The sequence below is a fragment of the Euprymna scolopes genome, chromosome 39, assembly GCF_053919585.1.
Source record: "Euprymna scolopes isolate OS-2025 chromosome 39, ASM5391958v1, whole genome shotgun sequence".
Taxonomy (NCBI): Eukaryota; Metazoa; Mollusca; class Cephalopoda; order Sepiida; family Sepiolidae; genus Euprymna; species Euprymna scolopes.
In genome coordinates, this window is record NC_136520.1 from 4,754,666 (window position 1) to 4,766,573 (window position 11,908).

Consider the following 11,908-nt stretch of genomic DNA (forward strand, 5'->3'; position numbering starts at 1 on the left):
GTGTTCCTCTCTGCGCATCTCTTCTCCAAGAAAATGCCTGTGCATTCTCCTTTTGTCCATCTGACTTGTTGATATATATATAAACAATTATATTGCCCTCTGAACATCACGTGGATATTATTTCTTTTTTGTTTAGAAATTCAATTCTCAGTCCATAATCTAAATTATCATTTACAAAAATAACACAATGGCTCGCTTCAAAGATCTGATCGAACTCAAATAAACAGTAAATACAGTTTTTGTTAACCTTTAACACACAGAGTTCTCAGGTTTCTTAAATAAACAACTTGATACCAAGTGGTTTTACCTTTCTTCCTAATGGGGGGGTGGCATCAACCTACCCACACCCTTACTTTGTTACACCGGTTTCAGCCAATCGTAAAGGCCATATCATTGTTGGGGAGAATTTATTAATTTTGATGCAGAAATCGGAAGGAATATGTTATGTCCATGTATGTAATCTTTCAGTTATGGAGGGTGTAATCTCACTGTAGTAGAAAAATGCAGAATCGTACTTTGTGACAACTGGTAGCAGTGGTCGGACTTAATATATAGAGAGAAAAGTAGGGTCTCCTTCCTTTTATAATGTTGCGATTGTGATTGTTGTTCTCCACAGATGGAATGTAGTATTTTAATATCACGACTGTATGAAACGGCGTGCAAAAGTTACATAAGATGGTTAGTAATAGTTTAGACATAATAAATTTGTATGTGGCATCTGTTAATGCAAACCTACGGTAATTTGGTCCAGAGGGGAATTTCTGCAATCAAAATATATACAGGATGGAGATATATTAGATATGGAGACATAAACTTTAAATCTCTCTTTCTCTCTGTATATGCAAACATTATTAGCTACATATATGCATATATGTTTCAGCTGTGATTTCTTTAGAAATCCAGTCTTATCAGGCCACTAGTCTCAAACTGGAAACTACTGGCTTTATGACATGTATGCACATAAGTAGCCAATAATGCTTGTACAAATGAAGAACGTTATTGAACACAATTTTATAAACACCAGAGTTTCATTCGATTAACTTCTAGAAAACCACAGCAAAACAATCATATATATATATATATATATATATATATATATATATATTAGTGAATAAATGACAAAAAACTATATTCCAAAATTCATGATGTTGACCATCTTATAATTTATTCCTTTAATTCAGTTCACATTTACAATTCTTGACAGTCTCTGTTTCTTGGCACAAAATCAATCATTTAATTATTGTATCAATCAGTGAATCTATTTTGCCCTTAACTCATCAGAAGAAACAGCAACAATCAATCAATCAAAAGAAAATAAATTGTGATTTGACATGATTAAAATCCGAAAATTGGAAGAGAAGCTGCAAATACCTTTTAATATGTTTCCATTACGCCATTTTTTACCACAGCATGATCAGCATTCTCCAGTGGCCAATGGGCATACAGATACTAGTGTTTCATGTGTTCACTTTATTGTTAACTGTTATCCTCATTTTCATATTTGTACTTTTTGTTTCACCACTTTTCAGCCAACTCATCCTCTGGCCTTCTTCAGGATAGGAATGCTGAGTCTCTTAACTATATCCTCAGTAATTACTGCCTTCCATAGTTGTTTTTTGTTTTGGCCAATTAATCCTCTGGCCTGCTTTGGGTAGGATTGAAACCACTATCTTCAGGCAATGCTCACCTGAAACTAGAGACTCGACACTTTTATCCACAGCGCCAAGGTTGGATTTTATTGTCTTATATAAATCCAATTTTGTGTTATTCCATTGTCGGGTTTGTACTGCATCGTATTATATATTTTTATTGTTCATTATTTAACTAGTCCTGGTTGCCTGGGTGTTTGGAGGTGTGTGCTGAACAAAAAAAAAAAAAAAAAAAAAAAAAGTGGTAGTAGGCAGGCAGGATTGAACCCGTGCCAGAAAGGAAGAAAACAATGTGAAAAAACCTTGACGTGTTTGCCGTTTCGCCCATCGCCAAGCCAGAAGTAGCAAAGGCTTAAATTAAGGCTAGTCAATCGAAAAGAGATGATATTAAAAAATATTGGCGAAAAAGTGACCCCCCCCCCCTTCCTTGTTGAAAAGTGCCTGGTTGAGGGTGAAGGAATTAATGTTTTTTAACAAATTTTTCAATATTTGTCATCCGGAGGTTCGAGCTTCAAAACGATACCTATCTCAAGCAAATCTGTCGAGAGTTTTAGGCAGACATACAAACATACATACATTCATTTAAACAGACAGGTGAGATTTATATTATAGGGATGCCTATGTGTTTGGAGGTGTAAAAAAAAAAAAAAAAAAAAAAAAAAAAGTTTTAGTAGGCAGGTAAGCTTGAACCTGAAGCTTTGACACGAAGGTGAAAGTGAAAAAAAACTGACATCTTACCGCTCAGCTATTATGAGACAGGAACTGAAAAGCGTTTTAATTTAACGATTAAAAAATTAAGTGATATGTGCGTAATTTTAATGAGGTCTCACAACATAGAGGATAGATGTTGGGGAAAACCAGCTCCCCATAAAAAGGGGAGTGTTCAAATGAATAGCAATTGTCTGATATAAGGGGTTTCCCCTCGCATTGGTCAAAGCTGATTGCTTTTCTGGACCTCCTGGCACAAATGCCAGGTAGAACGCCTTTGCTTGGATTCAGTTTCGCTTTTAAACTAAAAAGCCAAACAAACACGTGGAGATTTAAAAAGAAAATTGCAAATATAGTGTGTAAAAGTCGCCCAAATTAAAGATACATACAACCTCGTTTCATGAATCGGAGATATTACAATCTAGGGAGTATATAAAAGAAATTCTTAGAAACAGTAATGAGCGCCCCTACAAAAAAGCCTTCGGTGGACATACACACAAAATGCACACACAAATACACTAACACACATTTTGCCTTATATATATATATATATATACTTTTAACAACAACTACTATGAAGAGGAAGATAACAGACCAAAAAAAAAAAAAAATGAATACACAAATTATGAAACCTCATCTCCAAGGATTCTAAAAAAAAATATAAATAAAAAATTAGTGTTTGGGGTTCATCAGTGCTGGTTGAAGGATTTGAACCCAGTTTCAAAGTCGCTTTTAACTTCATTCATTCGGATGTTACTTCTGGGCCAGCATTAATTAATGCGAGAATAAAGAAAAATTAAATTGGTTAGTTGCATCCCGGGAAGTGGCAGTGATAGAGTGGTTAACGACACGGATGGATGACCTGGGTGTCCGAAGTTCGAATCCAGTTTGTGCAAAAAAATTACTTTTACTTGTGATGTTGACAACATTCATATGAGAACTCGATGTCTTTCTAGAAAGAATACTAAAAAATATATCGGAAACCAATGCAAACAAAAGAATTTTTGGATTCATACGAAATGACGAGTTGCATAAGTTAGCTCACAATTACTTATTTTTTTTTACTTTCTGCCTTACGCGTGATTCACAATCAGTAATAAAAATATTAATTTTGGTTTTATGGGCTGCTCTTCAGAGACAATCATCTATCTATCTATAAATATAAAAGCAAAAAATGTGTGTATATGTGTGTGTTTGTTTTATGTATGTATGTGTGTTTGTATGTCTTGCAAAAACTTTCCACACGGATTTTCGCCAGATCGGTATCATTTTAAACTTCCAACCTTTGCCCAACAAATATCGAAAAATTGGCCAAAAACGTTAATTCCTTCACCCTGAAATCAGTAGTTTTCTACAGGGAGGGGGTCAGCAAAAACTATCCTCTCATGACGAGATCAGTTCCACGCATGCGTCAGACGACGTCGTAACCTGATTTAGTTTAAATATTTGAAGAACTGACACAATTTCATGTACGTCGTGTTAGCTCATTTGGTTAGAGCGTTGGATCATTGTCTAAACATTTTGGGTTCGAATCGTGGTGGGAGATGTCTTTTTTTTTTCTATTTTTTAAATTTTAATATTGAAACAGGGTTATTTAAGCCATTTTTCACATGTTTTCAGATTTTTTAACGTTTTTTTTTTAACAACCCCACTCCCACCGACCACACACGCCCAAAAACACCCGGGCAACGCTGGGTACCCACCGATTTTTTAAATTTTAATATTGAAACAGGGTTATTTAAAAGCCATTTTACAGATGTTTTTTTTTGTTTTGTTTTTATTTTTCAGTTTTAACGTTCGTTTTTCTGTTTTCTTTTTTGCTTTTGTTTTTCCGATTTTTACATTTAACATCGTTCGTTTGCCTTACGTTAGGTTTTTGTGTTTTTTTCGATGTTTTTTAAGTTTTAACTTTTTATATAATATTTAATTTTTATTTAATATTTAAAAATATTTACTTCGCTTATTCTTATGATTTGATTACCCCCCCCCCCCCGAGCAAACACACCTCTAAACACCCGGGCAATGCCGGGTACCCCCCCACTAGTCTATATATATAAAAGCGAATAATGTTTGTTTGTGTGTCTGCTGAAAACTTTCGATAGACATGACGAAAATTCACAAACTCTGTATCCTTCGCTTGAAAAATATTGAAAAATTGACCGAAAACGTTAATTTTTTCAGCCCGAATTCGGCAATTTTCGACAGGGGGGTCAACAAAAATGGTTCTCTCATGACGACGACCGGTTCCACGCATGCGTCAGATGACGTCATGACCTGATTTACTTTAAAAACTTGAAGAACTGACTAAATTTCATGTACATCGCATTAGGTCAGTTGGTTAGCGCGTTGGTTCCTTATCTAAACGCTTTGGGTTCGAATCGTGGTGTGAGATGTCTTCTTTTTTTTTTTTTTCAATTTTTTTTAAATTTAAATATTGAACCAGTGTTATTTAAGCCATTTTTCACGTAACATTCGTTTTTCTGGATTTTTTTTACTTCGCTTATCCCCCCCCCTCTGACCACACACACCTAAAAACACTCGGGTACCCACCAATTTTTTAAATTTTAATATCAAAACAGGCTTATTTAAGCCATTTTTCACGTGTTCGTTTTTTTGTTTCTTTTTTTGTTTTTTCGATTTTTACATTCAACATCGTTCGTTTGCCTTACATTATTTTTTTTGTGTTTTTTTTATGTTTTGATTACACCCCCCCTGCTTAAGTTTTAACGTTGTTTTCTTTTTTTACTTCGCTTATGTCGTTGTAACGCTCAACGACTTCTGTGCGCGCACCTGTCAATTTGGTTCTTATTTAAATAAATTCAAACATCTTTCAGTAACTCATTCTGGCTGGCCGATTTTATTTTCAAACTTCGCCTCAGGGCTTCGGGTTCGATCGCGTGTTTGTTCGGCTTTTTAGTATAAATAAAGTAAAATTAAATTGAAATAGCGTGTGTTCTCGGCTTTCGCGCCGGAATGTCCAGAAAGCAAATCAGCTTTTGATCAATGCGGTAGAAACCGTCATATCAGACAATTGCTTTCATTTGGACACCCTCATTTTTAATGGGGAGCTGGTTTTCAGCTCAACATCTTGGGAAAATAAAACCAAAACAGATTTAACTGTGGAATTTATGTTTGACCTAATTCACTTTTTAGTTAAGTCATCTTGCTTTTTTTTTTTTTTTGCTTTTTTTTTTTGCTTTTTTTTTTTTTTTTTTTTTCTGCTTTCGCCTCAAGGAATCGGGTTCAAGCCTACCTCCCTCCTCCAAACTTTTTTTTTTTTCTTTTTTCAAATACCCAGGCACCGCCAGACCGTTCGTATTGCATCATGTTCGTTTTGTTTTCCCAAATTTTTTTAGAATTTTTAACATTGATTTTTTTTTTTTTTTTTTTTTTAATATTTAAACAGGGTTATTACTTCGCTTTGTTTTGATTTTAGCCCCCACCCCCACACCTCTAAACACCCGGGAAACACTGGGTACTATATACATAAAAGGCAAAATGTGTGCACATTTTTCGGATATCCAGAAAAAGGCTTTTGGAGGGGTGGGTTGGGGGGTGTTCCCCATGGGTTTACTACTTTTTAGAACTTTTATATATTTAGTCTTGGATTTGCGATGCGCGTTGCGTCTAGATTTATTTACATCAACTTTTACAAAATTCTTGCTATTTCGGCTCCCCTCGTGTGTGTTCGGCTTTTTCGTATAAAAGCGAAACTAATCTGAAGCGAAGGCAGTGTTTTCCCGGCTTTCGTGGCGGGAACGTCCAAAAAGCAATGAGCCTTTCAGCAATGTAGGGGAAACCCCTTATATCAGACAATTGCTATTCAATTTGTACGATCCCCTTTTTATGGGGAGCTGGTTTCCCCCCCCCCCCCAACATCTTGGGAAAACAAAACCAGCCAAAGTTGGGTAAACAAACCCCAAAAAACTACCTCGCAGTAAAAGTTAACTGCAGAATTTCTATTTGACCTCATTGAATAGATTTTAATCCCTGAATAAATTCAAACGTTTTTCTGTTACTCTCCCTTGCTGGCAAAGCGGGTAACATGTCAGGTTTTTTTCACACTTTTTTTTTCCCACCTTTGCCTCAAGGCTTCTGGTTCGATCCTACCTACCAAATATTTTCTTTTTTTTCATCATATTTGTTTTACCCCACTCCCCAATACACACACACTCCTACAAACACCCGGGCAACACCGAGCATCCCCGCTAGTCCATATAAATCTCACCTCTCTTTTTAAATGTATGTATTATGTATACTTCTATGTCTGCCCAAAACCTTTGACAAAGGCTACGGATTTTCACGAGATCAGTATCGTTTTGAAGCTTGGCCATTCGGACAACAAATATCGAAAAATTGGCTAAAATATTAATTCCTTCACCCTCAACTGAGCACTTTTCTACAAGGAGGGGTCGCTTTTTTCGCCAATATTTTCGAAAGTCATCCCCTCTTTTCGATTGACTAGTCTTAATTTAAGTCTACGTCACTTCCGGTTTGGCGATGGGTGTAACACGGCTAACACATCTTTTTTTTTTTTTTCCACTTTCTTTTCCTCCTTTGCTACAGAAAAGGTTTAACATTTATGGAGAAATTCTGGTTTCTGATTGGTTGGTAGCAGAACGTGAATTAATTTGATTCGTCAGTTCCTAGCAGCATCGTTTATAAATAGAATCTCCTGACTGTGCGGGATCATACCCCATTATAATGAAAAAATACTGTAACTTCTTGCCACAAAAATTCCATGCGCAGACATCCTCACAGAGGGTATCCATAGTCTGTCACAACTGAATGAAGCTACCATATTAAATCATTTTTAAATAGAAAAAATAGGCTTTTAATATCAATGTAAGCGTGACGAAAAACTCAACTTTAGAGGTGTGGATATATAGTGCTTCCTATGTTACAGGGTGGAATGATAAAATTTTAGCCCTAGAAAAGACAACCTGATTCCATTTCCATTTGATGAAAACTGGTTTTCTTTTGTCGCCGCAGACCATCTACTAGTTGGCCAGTTGTGTATAAATCCCAAGAGCGATAGGAGCCTTCTATCATATTTTAAAGGGACACAATGTTCAATGAACGAGATCGAAGATCCACCGCCGTACAACTCATGCTTTCTACCGATCCAAGTTATGAAAACAGGACCATTGCCAGCACCCTCAAAATGCATCGCTGGATTGCCATGAATAACAAGGACGTGCACAGGGTGATGAAAAGTTTCTGGCCACGGTTATGGTTTTTGGTGTGGTTTCAAGTGAGGGCCACATCGTGTCACCTCACATCTTTGAAGTCGGCTTGAAAGTCAACACCAAAGCGTACCTGGATGTGCTGAAGATTGTGGTGATCCCCTGGTGCAATCAGGTGGCCGCTGGAAGACTCTGGGTGTCGCAGCAGGACTCGGCACCAGCCCCCAAGTCCAAGGAGACCCAGGCTTGGCTTCAGAAGGGGGGCTACAGCTTTGTACCCTTCTCTCATTGGCCCCCGCTCCCCCACCTGATCCGAATCTGTTGAACTACTTCGTTTGGTCATACGTCGAGAACATCACCAACATGACCTCCCACAACATCAAAGCCAGCCTGATCGCCACCATCCGCCGAGCTCATGCTGGAACTTATGGAAAAGACAAGCTCCCAGTTCCACACCCATATTGAGGCGGTGATTGAGGCTGAAGGCGGCTACATTGAATAGATGTCAGCTCTACTACATAATCAAGTTACTTGAATTTTTTTCGATAAAAGTTTTGAAATAAAGCTGTAGTGTTGTTTTATTTAGGGCGACAACTTTATCGTTCCACCCTGGATTTACTTTATTTGCGACGAAAGCATGTGGGTGGCCTCGACAATAGGAACCATTTTTTTTTTTTACACGGTGGTCACCACTTATCAAGGCCTGAAAGCCACTCAGGGATAAGGGTTATTGCAAGTACAGTACATTAGTGTGGAGATTTGAAGTGTTTACTTAAGGGGGCGGTTCATTAGGAATTTGTTAACGTTGAAGACATCCAAGTTGTAGTCAGTTGGGAAGCAGGCAGACGGAACAGAGTTCCACAGGCGTGCAGTTCTAAGAAAGAAGCTTTGTTCATGGAATCCACGTTTTGATTTAGGCACAGATAAAGAGTGGAGAAAATTTTTCACAGTGGATTCAGCTAGACGGGTATTTTTCGTGAAAGATTGGCGAGGGGGGGCCAGAGATTGGAGTTCAGACGAGCACCTGCCATGGAAGTAACGATAAAACAAGGATAGGCACACAACGTCTCTTCTGTGGGAGAGAGGTTGCAGGGTAGAGAAAAGGGCATCCCCCACTAAGCCACGAAGTCTATTTTTTACTCTGTCAAGGCATGATAGGCTGTTTTTAGCAGCTCCTGCCCAGATATGGCAGCAGTATTCCATTCTTAGACGTACTTGGCTTTTATATAGATAGAGAATTGCATCAGTAGTGAGATATCTTCTGGAGCGGTAGAAGGATCCCACCATCTTCTTTCCAGCGACCTTGGCAACAGACTTGATGTACGTGTTCCATTTCAGAAGCTTATCAAAACACGGGGCTTCTCTCAGACGAGAGCCATCCATTTCAATTGATGCCAGATGGGGATCAGAGCGTTGATGATGTAAAGATAGGATGACTTCTATTCTCAATGCCGCCTAAAGAAAAGATGGACCGACTTCATCAATGAGGATTTGAGGAAGCAACAGATTGGACCTGGTTGACATGGCAGAACTTCCGGCCCTTGGACACTGGAAAGTGGGGGGGGGGAGAAGAAAGGGAGGTAAAACTGACAAGTAGGTAAGATATTCACGTTTGGCACACCAGAAGTTAAGCATCGTTGAGCCTGACCAGTACTAAAATGGGTGACCATTTGAGAATACCAAATGCTGTATCAGGGTTCATATAGATTTTCAATGTCTTCTCCAGAGAAAATTCAAATTTTCAAAACAACATTTGATATATACAATGATATAATTAACAAAAAAAACATAATTGACAACAGGGAAAGTCACTTTAATTTATTAGACTTTATTTTACTTAAAGGTTAGTTATTTGCATAAAGTTCTCTAATGTGCAACAAAACTGGTCAACTATTTACAGTTTTCGTTCGTTTTGTGTTCAAGTGTCAGCTATGCGCGCTTTCAAGGCACTTTTTAACTATTTTGTTAATTTTCAAAGACTTTTCAAGGTTTTCTCCAGACAAAATTTACGTTTTTAAAACAAAATTTGATGTATAAACAAAGAACTTAATCAACAACACCGTGCTAGAAAACTACTAACACCCGAAAGTATCCTGTATCTTTGTAAGGCCACCATTCGCCCATGTATGGAGTATTGCTGTCATATCTGGGCTGGTGCATATGCTACTAGTCTCTTGCTCCTTGACAAGGTTCAAAAGAGAGTCGCAAATCTGATAAGCCCTGAACTGGCATCTAAGCCTCAGCCTCTGTCCCATCGACGAAATGTTGCATCCCTCTGCCTGTTCTACAAGTATTTTAGTGGTGAATATTTTGACGAACTGCAAGCACTTGTGCCCCCACTACGTGAACACCCTCGACAAACACGACAGGCAGCTAAATCCCACCCCCACACAGTAGAGATCCCTAGATGCAAAAGATCTTTCTACTCCAGTAGTTTCTTCTCCAGAACCACTAGACTTTTGAATTCCGTTCCAGGTCCCTGCTTCCCCAACTGTACTGATGTGCAGAAGTTCAAGTGCAACGTGAACCGACATCTTGCTGCCCAAATTCCTACATAGTACCCCAGTAGTTGTTGCCCTGATAGTAGCCCCCTACACCAAAGTGGCAATGTGCCTTGTTTGGGGTGAAAATGTAAAAAAAAAAAAATTTCATTCAAATCTTTATTTCATGAAGTAGTTTTCAAGATGGCACAGTTACTTATCCAAAGTTTTGTAGCACGCAACAAAACTGGTCAGCTATTTACAGCTTTCATTCGTTTTGTATTTAGTGCCAGCCATGTGCAGTTTTAAGGCACTTTCACCCATTTTGCACAAAACAAATGTCTTTACATACAAAATGATATGCCTGTTGACAATTATTTTTATATTTCCTGACCGACTTATATTTGGCCAACCGAATTAATGTTATTAATTAAATTAGATTAAATGTTATTTTCCCCATCGTAGATTAGTCTACGTTGTATTTGTTTTACTTTTAAATTTTGAATTTCCGGTATTGTAGATACAAGAGTTAAGTCCCTTAATCACAAAACTACCCAATGTTATTATATCATAATAGCGAGGGGTACCCGGCATTGCCCGGGTGTTTGGGGGAGGGGGTTAAAAAAAAAAGTAAGTATGAGGATCGAACCCGAACCGTTCAGGCAAAGTTGTAAATTAAAGTGTGAAAAAAAAAAAAAAACATGCGATGTTAACCATTGCCCCACCGCGAGATGCTAACGGAAACATGTTTGAATTTATTTAATTAGTTGGATTTAGCAGGTGCCCGTTTTAAATGAGGTCAAGTTTTGACTGCGGGATAGTATTCATTTACTGCTGAACGCTTTCCCCCCCCCCGAAGATGTTATAGGAAAAAGACTAACCCACATGCGGCGAGCGACAAATATTGAATATTTATCTTCCCAAAATCGAGCAAATTAAATAGACAGGCGAGCTTCGTTGTTAACTGAGATATTACGATTTATATGTGATATAAAAAGTTTTAAAAAGTTGTGAACCGACCGACCGCTTCTCTGAAAGAAGCCTTTTGTAGACACACAAAAAAAGCGAACACACACACATACATACATACATACATTTTCGCTTTTATATTTATAGATAGAAAACTTTAGGTAGTTTCATGATAAGGGGACATAACTCTTGTATCCTCATTAACATGATGCAATTTCAGAACAATGTATTTCAATTTATATTCAATATTTAAAAATTATTTTAATGGTAATTTTATTAATACTTGAAAAATAATTTAATATTTATTTCGATTTTATTCTTAACAAGCGGCTGTGTCACGTCGGCACACACAACCCCGAGTCAAACACAAAATCGAGTACACTCAACATCGTCTTATCATCACCGCTTACCCTGTGAACTCAGTGTATGGGAAATTCCCACATGCATAAAACAAAATCACTGAAAAAAAAAAAAAGTAAAAAATACCCTAAGGGTAAGAATAATGAGTAAACGTTGAATAAAATGATGGTTAAAATTATTACGAACTTGCCAGGATTCGAACCTGGAATCTTCTGATCCATAGTCAGATGTGTTACCCATTACGCCACAAGTCTTGTCTGTATGTCGAAAGATGTTACTGTGACTGTATACAGGCAGTACTAAATTCCGTTGACATGGGCAGTTAACGTTTTCGACAATTGCATGTGTCGGCCTAAAAATCCTTATTTCGGGCTTTTTGTGTGACCGTTGTTTGTTACGAACCATAAGATAAGGACAATCTAGGAACTCACAAGAGAGAAGTAGGGCTTGTAGTTCTTGATTTTTGGATACGAAAATGTCTTTTCATATTTTATTTTTCATTTTATTTAAGTCTGTAGTGGAATGGAGCCACAACTGGATGCTACTAAGACTAAAC

At 37.6% G+C, this 11,908-nt stretch overlaps 1 non-coding gene across 1 annotated transcript; it reads right to left on the reverse strand.

Moving 5' to 3' along the window:
* Positions 1-11,533: 11,533 nt before the first annotated feature.
* Trnah-aug (transfer RNA histidin (anticodon AUG)) lies at positions 11,534-11,606 on the reverse strand. Its single transcript has one exon. It is a non-coding gene; the product is annotated as a tRNA-His (tRNA).
* Between the last annotated feature and the right edge of the window lie 302 nt (positions 11,607-11,908).